Source organism: Trichosurus vulpecula, chromosome 1 (assembly GCF_011100635.1).
Source record: "Trichosurus vulpecula isolate mTriVul1 chromosome 1, mTriVul1.pri, whole genome shotgun sequence".
Taxonomy (NCBI): Eukaryota; Metazoa; Chordata; class Mammalia; order Diprotodontia; family Phalangeridae; genus Trichosurus; species Trichosurus vulpecula.
This window is the reverse complement of record NC_050573.1, coordinates 59,726,375-59,746,791: the sequence shown is the minus strand read 5'-3', so window position 1 is coordinate 59,746,791 and position 20,417 is coordinate 59,726,375. Positions and strand designations below refer to the sequence as shown.

Below are 20,417 nucleotides of genomic sequence, written 5' to 3'. Positions count from 1 at the left end.
TCTTGTACAGCTGGAGTGCTGGACCTGGGTTTAAATTCAGCCTCAGACACTTAGTAGCTGTTAGACCCTGGGCAAGCTTGTTTCAGTTTCCTGATCTGTAAAATGAGGATAATAAGAACATCTACTCTCAGGGTTGTTATGAGGATAAAATAAGACAATATGTGTAAAGCATTTTGGAAATGATAAAGCACTATGTAAATGCAAGCTATTATTATTTCCATAAGAGACATATCAAAGCCAGTGAGAAATTTCAGAATGGAGTAATCTATTTTAGCTTTGGGGTGCGGGGTAGGGGTGGGGAATGTATCAAGGAATGCTTCATGTAAGAGATAACATTAGAACTAGGTCTTGAAAGATGAGTGGGTTTTCAGTAGGTAGAGTTGTTTGGGATGGGGGTGGCTTTACAGTTTTAGGGGACAGTGTGAGCAAGTACATGATGTCAGGAAAGGACAGAATTATTTCTGGAGATGATACATATGCCAGTTTGATTGGAGTGAAGAATATGTGAAGGGAAGTGGTGGAAGATGATCCTAAAAAGGGAGGCTGATTCAGTCAGCAGGCATTTTATCAAGCACTTAATATGGGCCAGGCTTTGTGCTAAACATGGGGGGTACAAAGGCAGGCAAAAACATTGCCTTCCTTCAAGGAGCTCACATTCTAATGGGGGAGATAGCATCCAAACAATTATGTACATACAGATATATACAGGATAGACTGGAGATTATCTAGGAGGAAAGGCACTAGCATTAAAGGGGATCAAGACAGGTATCGCAGAAGGTGAGATTTTGGTTAGGACTGAAGGAAGATAGGAGAAGGGAGGGAGAGCTCATGGAGTGGCCAGTGATCATGTATGTCTTTGGGAAATGGAATGTCTTGTGCAAGGAGCAGCAACGAGGTTATTTTTTACTGGACCTGAGAGTGGAGAAGAGGGGATGGGAGTAAGATGTAAGAAGAAAGGAAAGGTAAGAAGGGACTGAGCATTTATTAAACACCTACTATGTACCAGACACTGTGCCAAGTGCTGGGGATACAAAGAAAGCAAAAAACAGTCCTTGTTCTCAAAGAGTAAGTACACAGTCAGTGGGGAAAGGAAACATGCTGAGAACTATGTAAAAACAAGCTACATACTGGGCAAATTGGAGATCATCTCAGAGGGAAGGCATTGATATTAAGGGAGACTGAACAGTTTCTTGTAAAGGGATTTTATCTGGTACTTGAAGGAAGTCAGGGAGGTCAGGAGGAGAGATGAGAAGGTAGAGAATTCCAGGCATGGAGGACAGCCAGTGAAAATGCCTGGAGATGGGAGGTGGAGGCTCTTATGCAAGGAATAGTGAGGCTAGTATCATCGGATCATAGAGTATGTGGAGGAGAGCAAACTAGAAGAAAACTGGAAAGTTAGAAGGGGGGGGCGGTTATAAAGACTTTAAATGCCAATTTTTTTTTTTGCCAATGCTTTTTAAAAATTTATTTTGTTGAGGAAATACAGGAAGAAAGTTCACATAAGGAAAGTAGTGGAGGGAAAATACTCCCTCCCATGAACTCTCCCCTTCTTTCTCTACACAGGCTCACAACCAGCAAGAGCAGCCAGAGACCTACTGGCTGCAAAGGGCATCATGGCTCCTAGTGTGTTGAGGGACTTACTGGGAGAGTTGGGGCAGGTAGCTCATGTTGCCTAAAGTTGGGGAGAGGAGGAAAACAGAAACATGGTGGCTGGCAGGAAGAGGTCTTATCCTAACTTGGAGAACCTTCCAGGGTATTAGCAATATCTAGACAAATGACACCCCATTTTAAAGAAACCGTAGTTTTTCAACACCTGTTCCCCTGTCCCTGGAACAGCTGTTCCCATATGGCCCTGAGAACTACTACTGACTTTGAGGGAAAATGTCAGGAGAGAAGTGTCTCTCTTGGATGATGTGATAGAAGAAATAAATCATACAAATGGGTATGGATTCCTTATCCTGAGTCTGCCTAATTGGATAAAAGAGGGAGAGGTGTCATGACCTTGCTCGTCCCTTTTTTTAGGGGTTTCAGATCTGATTGTGAACCTCTGGCTGGTTTTGTCATTTTATATTTGATGAGAATATTCTGGTTTAGATACAGATATTTACAGAGGTGGGAAGGGAGAGAATATGTACAAGTCTGAGCCTGAGTTAGATGCCCTAGGGCAAGTGATGCTTCTGTGTTAGTGTCCCATATGGCTAGTGAATGATGAAGATCATGACCATAGATCCTGGGGGCTGGTAGAAGAGGAAGGGGGAGGAGGGCATTTGGGGTCACAGAATTCCAGATTTTATATTTGATCTTGGAGAGGATAGGGAGCCACTCAAGTTTATTGAACATGGTATTGACATGATAAGATCTGTGCCAGCTGGGTATAGGATAGACCAGAATGGGGAGAGACTTGGGGCAAAAAGATCAACCAAAGGTCTTTGTAATAGTACAGGTATGAGGTGATAAAGGCTTTCACAAGGGTGGTGGTGAGGGCAAAGGAGAGAAGGGGACACATAGAAGAGATTTAGAAGATGATACCTAGGTAGGAATCTGGACTACTGTGAAGATGGCGGTATCCTCAATAGTAATAAGGAGGTTAGGAAGAGGGGAGGGTTTGGGGGGAAAGATAATGAGTTAAGTTTTGGGCATATTGAATTTATGATGTCTTTGGGGCCTTCCACTGAGACTGGAAGTCAGGAGAGGTCAGGACTGGATAAATAGATCTGAGAATAATCTGCATAGCATGGGAGCTGATGATGTCATCAAGTGAAATAGTGTAGTGAAGGATGAGGGCCCATGACAGAGCCTTGGGGGACATTTGTGGTTAGTGGGTGTGATCTAGATTAAAAATCCAGGAAAAAGACTGATGGGGAGTTGTCAGACAGGTAGGAAGCCAGGTTGTGAATGTTAGGCAAAAGAATTTTGAAATAATTTATGGTGATGGTGAATTGAGAAGGTGAAGATAAGTCACACCCTGCATTCTAGGTAATAGGTATGCTCATCACTGGTTAGAGAGCCAATTGTCTAAGGAGGACAGAGGGCTGCCTTACTGGTATGGGAGGTCTCGCTGGAAGATGGCTACATACCCTTGCCATTGGAACACTGACCTGTGAGTCCAAGAGCACTAGTCCAGGGGTAGCAGGGCTCCTATGAGAGACTTGTAGAATTGCCACTCTGACATTTTGTGAGTGAACACATTCATTCATCAGTCAGTTACTTTGAATCCTATAGCATGACATAGAAAGAGCCTTGAACTTTGGCTCAGAAAACATTGGTTTGAGTGCTGTCTGGGATCTGGATTTGGAGTCAGAGAAACCTGGGTACCAATTCTGCTTCAGGCAGCCATCCTAGCTGGGTGACTGGGCAAATCATGGAGCTTCTCAGAACTTCATTCTTCTCCTCTGTAAAATAGGGACAATAGTAACACCCAATCAAATTGGAGACCATGTGAGACATTGTGGATCCTTTGAAGGGCTTTCCCTGCCCCTCCTACCGGTGAGCGGGGTCTCTTTGGGTGACTTACATAGTCTTCCTAAGCCTTAGTTTTCTGTGTAAGAGAAGAGTGATGAGAATAATCGTTCTCCTTACTTCACAGGGACTTGGGAAAGATCAAATGAGAACTTATGTAAAGTACTTTGTAAACTGTAGGATACTATACAAATGGCAGCTCTTATCTTAATGATTAATGTTATTCTTAAACTGACATCTTTCTCTGGTACCTCATCATGCCATGGAGGTGACTGTGGGCCCCCAGAAGCCACAGCAGTAGAGTGCAAGCTGAAAGGCTTGGAGTATGGACTTGATGAAAGATGCTGAGCCTGACCGCCCGAGATCAGCCTAATGACATAACAGAGGGTCCCCTGATCATGATTGTTGGGGGTGGGGCTTGGGGGCCACAATAACTCATGAAGACCAATCAAATAAGATATAAAAGGGCTTAAATCAGCCTTAGTGGGAGGAATACTTGAAATGATAAAATCACTGAAATAATAATATTTGAATTAATATTTCGGTAGCATTACCCCATTTTTGAGGTTAGTGCTTCATAAAGTGTCAAGTGTCATAATGAGTAATGTGAGCTAGTATAGTATTACGAGTATAAGGTGGAAAAGGGGATTTTGGGGTAAGACTTCTTCTTACTTGTGCCCAACAAAACATTTTAGTTGAATTGAAGTTGGAAAAACAATTTTGTTGGTGCCAGATCTGACTTTGAATTTCATAGTTATGGTTCCTTGAAACTTTTTCATATTTACATCAAGTCTGGGTGAAACTGTATTTTACTATCCTTTTCCTCATTTTAGAAAGTAGAGTCACTAGAGACTAGAACATAGCTGTATTTCTCAGATATTGTGTGGTTGTGGTGACAAATTGATTATAATGTATACTTCTTGGTTAAAAAACCTTATGAACATAGTCAATTGACAGGTGAGCCTACAATCTTTTAGAGGGATTGCAGGAAGGACCCCTTCCTCCCCCAAAAAACCCCAACAAAAAACTCATTAGATCAGTAAGTTAAATAACAGCATAATGTGGAGAGTTATGAGCCAGGAGTCCATCAGGATGCTTGGATTTTTGGTTCTGTTCTATTTTACTGTACGATTTTGGGCAAGAGATATTGTATTTGTAGGCCTCAGTTTCCTAATTTGTAAAATGAAGAGGATGGGCTAGCTGATCTCTAAGCCTCTTCCCAACTCGTCAGTTCTATGTCGTGAGGTCCACCATGTTCCTTTTTCTAGCATCTTTTAATTCTAGTTGCCATGTATCTTACTTTGCGGGGAGACACCTTTTTTTTGTTTGGTTTTTGAAATCATCTTCTATGAAAGAAAAGTTGATACTTATTATGTTTGTGGGTGACCCAGCTTAAAATATCTCTAACTGCTAATAATTAGTCTTAGACTTTAGATATTTGGCATAGAGACAATTTTACTTATATGCCCACCCAATATTCTTTAGGTATTTTTGGCTAGAAGGGATAAAGAAATTTAGAGGATTCTTTGTAATAGCTCTTTGTTTAGAGTCCCCTCTTTTGCCTCATTTCAGAATGTGATTAAATTTTACAAGGGAACGTTCAGTAAGGTGAATTGCTTTTCTTATATGCAATTCAGTTAAGTTCAACGAGCGTTATTATTCTTGTTAATTATTTTTAGGGAGACTAAATTTTCATGCAGACTTAAGTATTTTTAAAATGTAAATTCAATAGGGTTGATGGTTAAGTTTGTGACAATATTACTTGTGTTTTTGCTTTTACATTCTTGTAAACTCAGATATAAATCTTCATCATTTAGATAAATTTTAGCAAAATTCTTCTTGTTGATATTTGTATTATAAAAAAGAATCGTATAATTTCAGAACTGGAAGGGACATCAGTGGCCAGTTTCTTTAGCCCATAGCTCTGCTTAAAGACTTCCAAAGATGGGGAACCTACCACATCTCAAGAAAGCTCAGTCCATATTCAATCTCTCTAATTGTTTGGAAGTTTTTCCTGACATCAGGCCTAAATTGACCTCTTTTTGCAACTATCACCCATGGTGACTATGCCCTGGGTTCTGCCCTCTGGGATCAAATAAAACAGGTCTCATAACTTTTTTACGTAACAATCCTTCAGACATTCAAAAACAGTTATTATGTCTCCCCCTTACTCTTCTCTTCTCCAGTGTAAATGTCCCCAGTTTCTTTAAGTGATCCTCAAATGACTTTCACTTAAAGCCTTTCACCATCCTGGTTGCCCTTGTCTGGAACTTCTGCTGTTTATCAATGTCTTTCTTAAACTATAGTTAGTGCTCAGAGCTGAACACAGTACTATAAAAGAGTCTTAGTCCATAGGCAGAGTAGAGAGGGGCTTTCATCTATTCCTGGAAACTATGCCTCTCTTCCTGCAGCTCAAGATCACGATTGGTTTTTTGGCTGCCACGTCACTCTGACAACTCATATTGAGACTTTAATTTACTAAAGCCTTTAGATCTTTTTCAGAAAACTGTTGTTTAGCCATACCTCCCCCTATCCTGTATTTGTGAAGTTGTATTTTTGAACCCAAATGTAAAACTTTACATTGATCTCTGTTGCTTTTCATTTAACTCGATTCAGCCCAGTGCTTTAGCCTGTCAAGATCTTTTTGGATGCTGTCATCTAGTGTGTTAGCTATATTTCCTAGCTTTGTGTCATCTGCAAAATTGACGATCCTGTCATTCATGCCTTTATTCAGGTCATTGATAAAATGTTCAGCAGCAAAGGGCCAAGCACAGATCCGTGAGGTACTCCACTGGAGATATGCCATGTTGGCATTGAACCATTAACAGCTGCTCTCTGAGACTGACCATTCAACCAGTTCTAAATCCATCTAATTGTACTATTGTCTAGTATATACCTCTCCTTCTTCTCCTCCCAAATTGTATGAAATACTTTGTCAAAAGCTTTGCTGAAATCTAGGTAAATTATATCTGTTTTAATCTCCTTACATAGTAACCCTGTCAAAAAAGGAAATAAGGTTAGTCTGTCTTGACTTGTTGATAAAACCATTTGTAATCACTATTCCCCTTCTATATGTTCATTAACCATTTCTCTAGTGACCTCTTCTAGAATTTTCCCAAGAATTGAACTCAAGTGCAGGGTCATACAGACAGTATATGTCAAAAACTGTACTTGAACCCAGGTCTTCAGGCCGATACTGCCTCTCTAACCATTATACTATGTTGCCTTTCTCTTTCAACTTCATTACTAACTTAACATTTAACTTATTTTGATAAAAAATGCATATGTCCAAGGAATTGGATTCCTAGAAGCATTAATATAATCTCATAGTGTAGCATGGAAGAGCAAAAGATTCCTTGACCAAGACTTAGAAGATGCAGCCTATGATCCTTGCTTGTCCACAAACTCACTGTGTACAGAATAAGCAAGTAATTTCCTCCTTCTGTACTCAGTTACCACATATGTGTCAGAGAATCTGAGTTGGAAGGATCCTGGTCCAACGTATCTGAACAGAAATTGCTTTTATCCTTTCATCATTTCTTATGGTACAATTATCCATTTTATCCATATGCCATAATTTGTTCATCCTTTCTTCAATTGATTAGCACCCTTTCAGTTTTCAGTCTGCTATGTTACTTTTTAGAATGCCTGGAACAATTCACAGCTCTACCAAGAGTACATTAACATACCTATTTTATCACAGTCTCTCCAACAATTGTCATTTTCCATTTTTGTCCTTTTTGCCAATCTGATGGGTGTGAGCAGAACCTCAGAATTGTTTTAATTTCCATTTCTCTAATTATTAGTTATTTGAAACATTTTTTTATGAAGATGTTGATAGCTTGGATTTATTCCTTTATTTCCTCTTCATACCCTCATTTATCTATTGATGAATGGCTATCATTCTATATATCTGCATTAGTTCCTTTTATATAACTACAATGTTGTGGAGAAAAAGAACTTGGAAAGACTTAAGAACTCTGATCAATGCAATGGGAAACCACTATCCCAGAGGACTGATAATGAAACATGTTAGCCACCACCTGCCAGAGAGGTGAGGGATTGAGGAACCAATTGATTATTTAGTCTCTACTTGAAGGCCCTCAGTCAAAGGGAATCCATTACCTTTTTAAATTTTATTTTTATTTTAATATTTTGTTTTTCTGTACTTGACAAACATGGCAAAACATGAATATTTCCATATAACACAGAAGATTAGAAAAAGAGCATTGTGTAGGAAACCCTGACTCTCCATTATGTACAGTTTACATTTTTGAAATCATACAACTATTTCAGCATGTGTTCTTTGTGTCTTCTTCTGAACCTCCCTCTCTTCTGTGGTTTTTTTTTTAAATGCTAAAATCATTCTCTTTATTTTTTTTTCTTTTGGTATCCTTTTCTCTCTCTAGTTTCCCTTCCATTCTATTTATCCCTCCCACCATTCACACACACACACACACACACACACACACACACACACACACACACACACACACAACTATCCTTTGTAACAAATAATCATAGACAAGCAAAAAGAATTATCCAATCTCCTAAAATAGGTGTCCCAACTGCTTCTTGAGTCCCCCACCTTTTTGTCAAGTGGTGGTTAACATGTTTTATCAATGGATCTCTGAAATTGTGGTTGATCAGAGTTCTTAAGTCTTTCAAAGTTTTCTTTCTTTACAATGTTGTAGTTATTGCATAAATTGTTCAGCTTATGTTGCTCTGCATCTATTCATGTGTCTTTTCACATTTCTCTGAATCCGTATCTTAACTTCTTAAAATAAAATTCTATTACATTAATATGCTATAATTTATTCTACCATTCCCCAGTTGATGGACAGTTTCTCAGTTTCCATTTCTCTGCCACAAGTGTTGCTCTTAATATTTTTGTACATGTAGGTCCTTTCCCTCTTTTTTTTAATCTCAGTCAATCATAAGCATTTATTAGGTGCCCACTGTGTGCTAGGCACTGTGCTAAACACTAGGGATACAAGGAAAGAAAAAAAAATCCCTACCTTCAAGGAATTCATAACCTAATGGGAGAGGTAACATGAAAACAACTATGCAGAAACCAGATACATATAGGATAAGTTGGAAATAATCTTCCTTAATATTAAGGAAGACCAGGAAAGTGGCCTTTTAGAAGGTGGGATTTTTGTTAAAACTTGAAGGAAACCAGGAAGCAGAGACAAGGAGAGAGAGCATTCCAGGTTTGAAGGCCAGCCAGTGAAGTGCCGTGTTTCAGGGACTACAAGGAAGCCAATGTCACTGAATTTTGGAGCGTGTGGAGAGGGATAAGATGTAAGAAGACTTGAAAGGTAGAAAGAGGCCAGGTTATGAAGGTTTTAAAAGCCAAGCAAAGGATCTTCTATTTGATCTCTTTGGGGTATAGGACTTAAAGTAGTATCACTGATCAAAGACTATGAACCGTTTAATGACTTGTTCCAAACTGCTTTACAGAATGACTGGAGCAACTCAGAGCTCCACCAAAAGTCTTCCCGGGTTTTTCCCATTTTCCCACAATTTTCATTTTCTATTTTTGTCATCTTCGCCAAAGTTGAGAAGTTTCAATTGGTATTTCTCTTATTACTAACAATCTGGAGCACCCTTTCATATCTATTGATAGTTTGGATTTCTTCCTTTGAGAACTCTTGGGAAATGGTGCTTGTTTTTAAAAATTGGAATCAGTTCCTTATTCATTTTGAATATGAGACCACTATCACAAAAATTTACTGTAAATTTTTCCCAGTTAACTACTTTCTTTCTAACTTTAACTGCATTATTTTATGCAGAAGCTTTTCAATTTTAAATAATCACAATTGTCTGTTTTGTCTTTGATTCTCTTTATCCTTTTTTTTTACTCATGCACTGTTTATGATGTGAGATATTGATCTAAACCTAATTTCTGTCATACTGCTACCCATTTTCTCCAGCAGTTTTTGTCAAATGTCTTTAACTCAGTAGTTATGGGCCTATCTGTGCTACTATGTTTATTTGCTTCTGTATGTTGTATACCTAATCTGTTCCACAGTTTTCTATTCTTTAACTCATATACTGCTTTGTGAGATAATTTGAGATCCGATACTCCTAGGCTCTTGCTTCCTGCTTTTTTTATTTCCCTTGAAATTCTTGACCTTTTGTTCCTCCAGTTGAATTGTTTCTTTTTTTTTCTAGATCTATAAAATAATCCTTTGGTAGTTTAATTGATACTACTGAATAAATGAATTTGCTTAAATAGTACTGTCAATTAAATTTTTTTCCCTCTTTTGAACTTAACAGACACCAAATACAGTAATCATTTCCATGTACGAAGCAGAACCGAAAAAGGATTGCTCGTACAGCCAAGAATTTGAACCACATACAGCTTGCTTCTCTGCCCAAGTGTACAACAAATTCAACATGTTATTTTCAAAACTGCCCTACTTATTGTTTCCTATTGACCTCCCTTCCATTTTATTCTGTGTGTTTTAGGAAAAAATGCTTTAATTATCCTCTTTTCTTCTTTTATAAAATGTTGGTAACTCTATTGCTAGCCCTCACCAAACCCCACCCTAACCCTCCTCCAACTCTCTGCTCTACCTAAATTGAGGGGAAAAAACACAAACCCCTCATATGAAATATGAACAGTCAAGCAAAAACAAAACTTGGTTGTGTCTGGAAAATATATATTTCATTCTGCATCTTGACTTTATGACCTGGTGGGTAACAAATCTTATCAGTGGACCCCTGAAATCTTGGTTGAACATTGCATTGATCAGAGTACAAGTTTTTCAAGGTCGTTCTCCTTTCTAGTGTTGTTGTTATCATACATATTGTACTCCTGGGACTTCTCATTTCACTCAACATCTTTTCATGTAAGTATTGCCAAGTTTCTTTGAAACTATACCCTTTGTTATTTCTTCTGACACAATAGTGTTTCATAACCTTCATATATCATAATTTCTTTGCTGCTCTCCAATTGACAAGCACTTCTTTGTTTCTCGTTCTTTGCTACAACAAAAAGCTGCTATAAGTGTTTTTGTATACATGGGTTCTTTTCAACTTCCTTTGATCTTTTTGGGGTATCAGCCTAATACTGAGTCAAAGGCTATACGTGATTTTTAGTGACTTGAAGATCCAAATTACTTTCAAGAACGGCTGGAGTAAATTGACTTGAAAAGTACACTAATTGCCTATGTTCTTGCAGCCCCTCCAACAATCACCATTTTCCTTTTTTTGGTCATCTTTATCATTCCAATAGGTGTGAGTTGAAACCTCAGAGTTATTTTTATTTGCATTTCCCTAATTGTGATTTGAAACATATTTTTTCTTGTCTGTTGATAATTTGAATTTCACCCTTTGAGAACTGCCTTTTTATGTCCTTCGAATACTTATCGATTAGGGAATGGCTTTTAAAAATTTGGATAAGGTCCTTATATATCTTGACTATGAGTCCTTTATCATAGAAACTTGCTGCAAAGATTTTTTAACCAATTCATTGTTTCCCTTTTAATTTTAGTTGCATTTTTAAAATTTGTCTTTTTGATCTTTTCTATCCTCTAGTTATCACATATCTATAGGTGTGAGAGGTAATTTCTCCATTTCTCCTCTAATTTGTTTATGATGTGATCTTTAATATTGAAGTCATATAGCTATTTGAAATTTGTCTTGATATATATATGATTTGAGATGTTGATCTAAACCTAACTTCTGCTATCCAGACTCTTCAGCAATTTTTTTGTAGAATGGTGAATCCTTTGCCCCAGTAGCTAGGTTTTTAGGTTTATCAGACACTATGTTACAATGTTCATCTGCTTCTGTATTTTGTACCCAATTTCTTCCATTAATCTTCTCTTTAACCACTGCCAAATGGTTGGCTTGTCATTTTTTTCTAGCTCTGTTATAAAATGCTTTAGTAGTTTGGTATGGCACTGAATAAATAAGTTAACTTTGGTAGTTATTGTGGTTTTTATTTTGTTGGTATGGCCCAAGTGTGAGCAATTAATATTTCTTCAGATACTTAGGTCTGTCTCTATTTCTGCAGGTTCTTTTGTAATTGTATTCATGCAGTTCCTTTATATGTCTTGGAAGGTGTACTCTCAAATATTTTATACATTCTGTAGTTATTTTGAGTGGAGTTTATCTATCTCTTCCTGCTGAATTTTGTTGGCTATATATAGAAAATCTCATGATTTGTGTGGGTTTATTTTATATCTGCTACTTTGCTGAAGTTACTAATTATTTCAAGTATCATTTTAGTTGGATATCGAGAGTTCTCTTAGTAGATTGTCATATCTGTGAAAATCAATAATTTGTTTCCTCTTTTCCTACCTTATTCTATCAATTTATTTTTGCGTTATTGCTGTGCTAACACTTCTAAAACTTTCCCAGATAATAGTGGCGATAATGAATATTCTTGCTTTTCCCCAGTCTTACTAAGTAAGAAAGGCCTCTAAGCAGTTTTCCATTGCATATAATGCTAGCTCTTGGTTTTAAATAGCTATTATTTATCATATTAATGAAAACCTCATTTATTCCTATGCTTTTTAGTGTTTCTAATGAAAATAGGTGATATACTTTGTCAAAGTTTTTTTCTATATCTGTTGATACAGTAATGATTTTTATTGTTTCTTCTATTAACATGGTCTTATATTTATAATTTTTCTAATGATGAGCCATACTTGCATGCTTAGTATAAACCCAACCTGGTCGTAGTGTGTGATATTTTTAACATGTTGCCATAGCCTTTTTTCCTAATATCTTATTTAATATTTTTCGTCAGTGTTCATTAGGAATATTGGTCTACACTTTCTTTTCTTCTCTGCTTTATTTCTCTCTAGTTTGGGTATTAGACATTTGTATCATAGAAGGAATTTGGTGGGATACTTTCTTTTCTTATATTAGCAAATAATTTATGTAGTATCAGAATTAAATGTTATTCAAATATTCGATAGAATCATCCATTTGGTCCTGAGTTTTTTTCTTTTGGGAGTTTGTTTGTAGCTTGTTTAATGTCTTTTTTGAGATTAGATTATCTGAATTATCTATTTTTTGGTCTATTAATCCGAATATTATATTTTTGTAAATATCCATTTCTTTTAAGTTTTAAGCTTTATTGGCATGTAATAAGGCACTTGTCTAGCATAAGGTAGAGGGAATTCTTTTTCAGGAAAAGGTTGGACTAGATAGTCAATAGGTCCCTTCCAACTCTGAAATTCTGTAATTTTTTCATTTTGAGATTTAATTAGATGCTCTTTTATGCTCCTTCTAGCTCTGAAATTTCATTACAGCTCTGATGTTCTCTATTTTTAAAACAGTCTCTTCTAGCAATGACATTCTATGATTCTGAAGCACGTGATACTATTATAAAAATGAGAAAAAAACCTCATTTTTTCCTGTACTTAGACAGTCCATTTTATAACTATTAATTGAAATCACATGAATGGCTCCCTTGGAAAAGAACATTTGTAGACTCTCATTCCCTGTCTTTTTTGGGGGCATGATTGATAGGAAGAATACCAGACCGAGAGAAAGAAGAGATAGAATCCACCCCTGGCTCTGCCATTAACTGGATGTGTGGCTCTGGGCAAGTCTTGTCACCTCTATTCCTCTCAAGCCACATTTCACATTCTCATGTGAAAAATGAATGCCTTAGACTAAATTGTTTTTTACACATTTATAGTGTAGGGACGCTTGTCACTGAACAGGATCTCTGCTTCATAAACTCTACTTTCTCTGTTAACTTTAAGTTACTTCTTGGTTTGTGACACATTTATATTGTCTTTATGCGGATGGTTGATGGCTGAAGACTATAACTTAAGGAAGAAAATGGGAGAGAGAAGGTTCTTTTGTATTTCTTACAAAGTACCTTATGAGGAAAGGAGACAATGGAAATATACATCCTCTGATGTCATGAAATCCTTGGGGTTCATGCTAGGAGGCTGCCTTTGAGATGAAAGAGATAAAAGGCGAGGCATCTCCCCACCGTGAAAAGCCCCCTGGACTAGGAGTCAGATGCAAAGATCTTGTTTCAACACTTAATAGTTATGGGGCCTTTGGCAAGATATTCCATCTCTCAGAGCTTTGTGGGGCTTAGCTGTTGAGTGGAAACAGTAGTCCTTATACTCTTTGTCTTATGGATTGTTTTGAAGAAAATGTTTTGTAAACTTCAAAGTCCTTTAGAAATTGAAGCTATTATTATTATGTTTTGTGTTCTAAATGCCCTTTCAGCCCTGATATTCTGTGAACAACCAAACCTTGAAATAAAGGATTTGTGTTCAGATATGGATTGTATCAGATGACCTTAGAAGTCCGTTGGAGCTCTATGAACTTGTGAGGTCCAAAGTAGTGACATCTGTGATTAGTTACAAGGAGCTTCTAATACAGTTAACTCTTCGTTCTTTGTCTTAATGAGCAGAGGGCAAAATGTGGATAGATCTACTCCAAGAAAGTGGCATTGCAAGCCCTTAGTTTCATCTTTTCCCTTAACCTGCCTCCTCACTTGCAGAATTGGCAGATTGGAAATATCCGTTAAAGTTTTTCTCATGAGTGGCAGTGACCACCAGTTCTTGAAGGCCCTGCCAACAGAGCACAAGCTCTGGTTTACCAGCTGGAAAGGATTTGACTATGGCCTGGAGATGGACTTTCTGTCTGTAGGACACAACAGTTCAAGGACTAGCTTCACTAAAGTCTGAGAGGTTTCTAACCAACTTGGCAACCAAATGAATTTTTTTTTTTTGCCCCAGGCCCCTTCATAATAACTGTCTCCTAAGGTGGGGAAGGATTGGTATGGTGATAGAAGTCTTTTGACATTTGAACAAATTAGTCACAAATCTTCTCTTTCTCCTTGAATGTTCTCCTGGTGAGGCCAGTTGTGTGAAGCAGTCAAAGAAAGGCTAGAGGGAAGGGAAGAAAGATTCCTGGCTCTGCTGTGTACAGGCCAAAAGACCTTAGGCAAACCACACCACCCTTTAAGTTTCTTCATATGTAAAATCAGGATAATACTTGTACTACCTCTCTGAGTAGGCTTTTAGGAAAATGTGATTTTAAAAAAAGTGAGTTGTAATGGTAATTACCTACTCTATTACCAGATTGATGATAATTGGCCTCCGTTTTGTCTTAGTCAGACAGAAGTATGTTTACTTCTGGGCACCACCTTTTAGATAGGATATATTGACAAGATAAGTGATTTCTGGAAAATCCTCATCCAGGCTTTGCTTGAGGGACCTTAGAGTGTAAAGTGTTAGAGCTGCGAGGGATGGACCTTTGAAATTAAATAGATGGGGAAACTCTAGCTGGATGAAGGACTTGTCCAGGCTCTTCAAAAAACACATCAGCAGTGCAGGGGCTAGAAGTCTAGACCAGGGCTTCTCAAAGGACCTGTTGGCATACTGGGAGCTGCTTGTCCTTAGCCTCTTAACTCCCTGAATGGTAATGCCTTAAAATGGGAAGAGAAGTGCTGATTAAAAAAGCAAATAATTCACACTAATTCATTGCTGGTGGAATTGTGAACTTGTTTAGATAATTTTGTTGTATATTTGAAAGGAATAGTAGGTTATGCCTAGTAGATTTGCAGTTTCATGTGCAATCATCTTTTTTATTGTACTGTTACAGAAATGCTTGTTTTATTCCATAAATTAAAATAAAATAACTTAATTTTAAAAAAGCGAATAAAGGAGGGGAATATCAAACGTGAACTCTTACTTTCTTTGCCAACAATGGCAGCCCAGTGTAGAAAGTCTCCATTTTAATGTAGGTTGCTGTTAGTTACTGGAGAACACTTACCCCAAGGAATCCAAACCAGCAATCACTCTTTATCCGGGTCAGCCTGAGATCTCTCCTCAGAGAAATTAACTTGGAAGAGAAACTTATCATAATTTTGAAAACTGGCTGTTGGAGCATGCTTGTGAAGTCTGATTTTTGGTATTAGGCCTGCGGGCTGACCAGGCTCTTGTTTGTTTTGTGATATTGTCACATTGTGTAGCATTAGGTGAGCACCAAATAACAGAACCACCCTCATTTCACGATATTAATGCCTTTACAACCAGACTTCACAGCGACTTGCTGCATCACCTAGTCCCCCAGCCATCCCTATTCCCTACCTCAACACATAACCTTAACTTGGCCTTGGAGCTTCGTTTCCCTATTCTGGTCTCTCAGGTCACTAACAAGACGTTCTATAAACCTTTATACACCCATATTTCGGCCACATGTTATAGGCTATTATCATGTATTTTGATCCTCAATCAGATCTCTAGAGAGTAGATAAAATAGTCATTCAGTCCTCTTTTTTGTTCTTTGCATACACAAATGTTTGTTGACAATTAAATTCATTATAAAAAAAGAAAATTTATAAAACAACAACAATTGATTGCTTATGTTATGTAGCCAGGTTGTCTGAGTACAGCTGAGGTGGGTACTACTTGATAGCATGTCTGAATGTGAGGTGATCCTTAGAAGCTGGTGTTCTCTGAGCTTTAAAAGTTAGACTGGAAAAAATGGACTTGATTACATGGCTGAAGTTGTGATCGCATTAAAGCAGTATGGTGTGGCGAAAAAAGCTCTGGATTTAACGGCAGAGAACCTGGGCTCTATAACTTTTTACCTCTGTGACCTCAGACCTCACTTAACCTTTCTGAGCCTCAGTTTCCTGAATTGTAAAATGGGGGGGGAGGTTAGAATATATGATCTTGAAGGTCCCTTTCTGCTCTAAAGCCTATGAATGCACAAAGCAAATTCTGTTTGAATGTTCTGAGCTTCAGAGAGCTCATGTAGTAAATAGGGAAATGAATTCTGTTATAGATGAATGAAGGGCCCCAGGCACAATTTGTTTAGTGGCCAGAATGAGGCCTGTTGTGGGTTTTTTTTTGTTTTCTAGAGGCAGGAATGATTTATTGTGACAGTTTGCCTTTTTTTCTATCCTATTAAGTGGATTTTTTACCCATGGTGGAAGCAGGTAACCAGTAGTTTTGGGGGGGGGTTCCTGATTTTTGTGAATGTGAAATTTCAGTATACCTCTAAGGGAGAACTGGGAAAATAATAGTTCACATTTATATAATGCTTACAACTTATAAATTACTCTACATTTTCTTTAATCCTCACAAGAATTTTGTGAGATAGCTAGTGTATTATCTATATTCTGCAAATGAAGAAACTGAGGCTGAGAGATGAAGTGACTCAGGATGGCTATGGTCACTTGCTTATGGTCACATGAGAAATAAGTATCAGAGGTGGGATTTGAACATTTTAGCAGCATTTCCAAGATGTTGAACCCATCAGGACAATACAATTCTGGGTAATGAGATCCTGTTGGGTGAAGTTTACAGTAGTGTAATGTCTCAGTGTTACTACATTCAAGCCTTCCTAAAGCTTTGTTCCAGCTAGGGGCATATAGGGAGGCTCTGGTCTATTATTTTGTAAGTGGATGAGGTTTCTAGATTTATAACATGGAGATAAGATCATGACATAATATAGCTCAGTTTCTATCCATTCGATCAACTGACAAACATTTATTAAGCACCTACCATCTCTCAGGTACTGAAGATCTGAAGAAAAAATTAAGGAGCTCTTGCCCTCAGGGCGCTTTATAGTCTTTTGACAGGAGACAGCATGTACATATTTATAATATTGTGTATACTTATGCAAATGAGTATATACAAAATAAAAAGTTCAAGGAGAAAAGGTAGTTGGGGAATCATTTACAAGGTAGTAGTTGAGCTGAATCTTGAAGGAAGTAAAGGAGCAGTGATAAGGAGGGAGTGCTTTACCCATGGAGGCTGCTGGTGCTAAGACATGGAGGCAGGTAGAGATGGAGTCTTGTGGGTGAGGAAAAGCATGGAGGAGGAGGAAGAGCAGGCTGGCCAGGGCCATTGTGTGTAGGAAGGAGAGCAGAGGTAATGAGGCTGGAAAGGTCAGATGCTGGGACCACCTGTTAAAAGGCTTCAAATACCAAACAGAGGACTTTGCTTTATCCTAGAGAAAAGAGGGAGCCACTGCAGTTTATTGAGTAGAGAAGTGGCAAAGGTCAGGCCTGCCCTTAAGGAAGATCTCTTTGGCTGCTATGGGGAAAGCAGATTAGAGACTGGGAGAGACTTGAGTGGAGGCCCATTAAGATGGTAGTCTAGCAGTACTAGGCCAGAGGTGATGAAGACCTGGCTAAGATGGTAGTTATGTGAGTAGGGAGGAGAGATGTCCTGAAGGCAGCAAGATCAGCCAATAAATTGGATATGTGGGGTGAGGTTGATGAGAGTGTGAAGATAAAATGAGACTTTGCGCCCAGGTGACTGCAAGGTTGGTGGTGTTCTCAGCAGAAATAGGGAAGTGTGAAAGAGGGTTAGGTTCAGATGTTAAATTTAGCTCATATAACTTGTAAGTATTGATAACTGTGAGGCAGATTACTAAGTTTTGAAATGGACTTTAGGACATGTGCGATCAGAGCTATAAAAGACCTTAGACTGCGGAAGGTCAGAGCTGGAAGGGATGATGAGAGTGTTAAAGTTGGGACCTTAGAACCTTAATCTAAGCCCTAAGGGGCAGAAAAGAGAAGTGGTTTGCCCAGGTTTCCATATTTCTCAGTTGGGGATTTATATACCTATATATATCTGTATCTATATCCCCTTATATAGCTACATCCCTATAGATAGAAGCGATGTTTAGAGAGAATTCTCCTGCCTACCTACCTAGTAAGACTCTTGAGAGAGCCCCGAGTGAATTTGAAAATGTTTTGGAAAATAGTGTCGCATGAGTACAAGTTTGGCCACACAGTGACCGAGCACTAAGAACCCCAAGAGTTGAGAGTCCTCATCGTGGCTTTGTTACTGTTATTGTCTTGAGCTTAGAACCTGAGGTTGCAAAAGTAAGAATTGGAGTTGCTCAGGAAGGTCCTGGTGTCAGTATAACAGGTTGTTGGCTGAGGTGGAGTGGCCTTGGTCATAAGCTCTGCTTCTGAGGTTGGGCTCCAAAGTTAATTTGCTGTGTGACCTTGGACAAGTCCCCTCCTCTCCTCTGTGCTTTAATTTTTTCCTCTGTCAAATGAGGGAGTAGATTAATCATCTTTTAAGGTTCTTGGCAGCTTTAACATTCTGTGTTTTTGGTTTGTGGCTTGTTGGTTGACCCATCCTCCTTCCACTTCAGGTTCTATGTTGAAAACTTCTTTCCTTTTACATGGCTAGTGAGGAGTATTTGCTTTATTTAAAAGGTAGAATAATTCTTGCCCCCTAGAGCCATCAAATTAATTTCTTTTTTTCAAGTTGGATTTCTACCTCATCTTTTGATGTTGACCTCTGTGAACAGGTGCTCTTCTCTCCCTTCCCAAGAGGACAAGGAAGCAGCAGTAATGTAGCTGAGATTCTGAGAGTCATTTCTATAGTGCTTTATTGTTATAGAAGATTTTGCTTCTAAACTGTGCTGTGAAGTGGATAGTGGAAATAATTTTATTCTAGTGTTACAGATAAGGAGACTGAGGCTCAGCTATGTTAAACAATTTGCCATCAGTCACATGGTTAATAAATGGTGGAGATGGGACTCGAACCTGTGTCTTCAGACTTCATGGCCATCACTCCAATGTGGAGCCACAAAGCGCCATAGATCAATACTGCCTTTTTAGCTCAGGCTGCCCCTCTGTGTGGACTTCCTGCCCTCCACCCCCACTGACCTTATGTTAATGATTAAAGATTCTGTGTAAACAAGGAGTTTCTCTAGGAGACGGGAGTAACACTCACTTGCCATCTCATGAGCTCACAGCATCTGTATTTTCTGAACTGCTGCCATGAGACAGACTGCAGAATCATAAATATAGGTATTATGAAGCCGTGGAAGAGCAAGCTGCTCTGGGAACATGGGTTTGGAGGAGATGGAACTGAACTAGAGGAAAGGGCGTGGGGAGCAAGACTGTCAGAAGTGAGGTGACAGGTTTGAACTGGGGGGAGCTTTGTAGAACACAACTGAAAGGAACCTTGAGATTCAGTTCATCATAAGCATGTGTTAAGACAAAAATGAGACAATCCCTGCCCTCAAGGAGCCAAGGCTCACAGTTAAGTAGCCACAAAATGATTGGGAGGGGAAGCACCCAGGGAATAGGAAAGGACTCCTTCCTGTAGAAGGTGGCTGAGGCATCACTAGGATTTCCCTTGAGCCTACTCCTAACATCCCTATTAAGGTTGAGAGCACCACCACCCTGCCAGTGAACCAGATTTGCAACTTTGGAGTCATATTTGACTCTTTACTCTTTTCCCCTTTCCCCATACAATCAGTCGCCAACTCTCCTTGATTCTACCTCCAGACATCACCTGAATCCTACCTTGTCATCCACCTCTCACCTTTACAACTGCACTAGCTTCCTAGTTGGTCTCCCTGCCTCCACTTTCTGCCCTCTCCAATCAATCTTCCACATAGCTACCAAATAAATATTCCCCAAACATAGATCTGACCATGGAACTTTGCTTAAGAAGCTACTTTGGCTCCCTAGTGCCTGCTGGATAAAGGGGCAAACTCCTCTATACAAGCTACCACTCTGACATTTAACACCCTTTACAAGCGGGCTCCAACTTGTCGTTCCAGACTAATTTTACTTTTCTCTTCTCACATGCTGCACATTCCAGCCAAATGGGCTCCTGCAGCTCGCCGGACACAACATCCCATCTCCCAACTCCGGGCCTTTGCACAGGCTGTCCCCCGTTCCTGGAATGTTCTCCCTCTTGACTGTCTCCTTGGATTCCCTAGCACACTTAAGGCTCAGCCATCTCCTACTGGGATAGGATTCTCTGGGTGCTTTCCTCCCACCTCTCCCCAAGTTCTTATGGGCATGTTGTTTACCCCCAGTAGAATGGGAGCAGGATTATTTCATTTTCTTCTTCGTATCCTTAGTCCCTTAATAGATGTTCATATTGAATTGGATTTTAAAGGTCTTTTCAACTGTCATTCTATATTTAAGCTCCGTCCCCCCCCCCCAACAAGCCACATTCTAACGTCCCTTCTAG

General features: G+C 38.8%; 1 protein-coding gene across 2 annotated transcripts in view; it reads left to right on the top strand.

The window, feature by feature from the left end:
- The window catches only part of GNG7 (G protein subunit gamma 7), a 364,198-nt gene that overhangs the window by 31,439 nt on the left and 312,342 nt on the right, over positions 1–20,417 (top strand). The window lies entirely within an intron of this gene.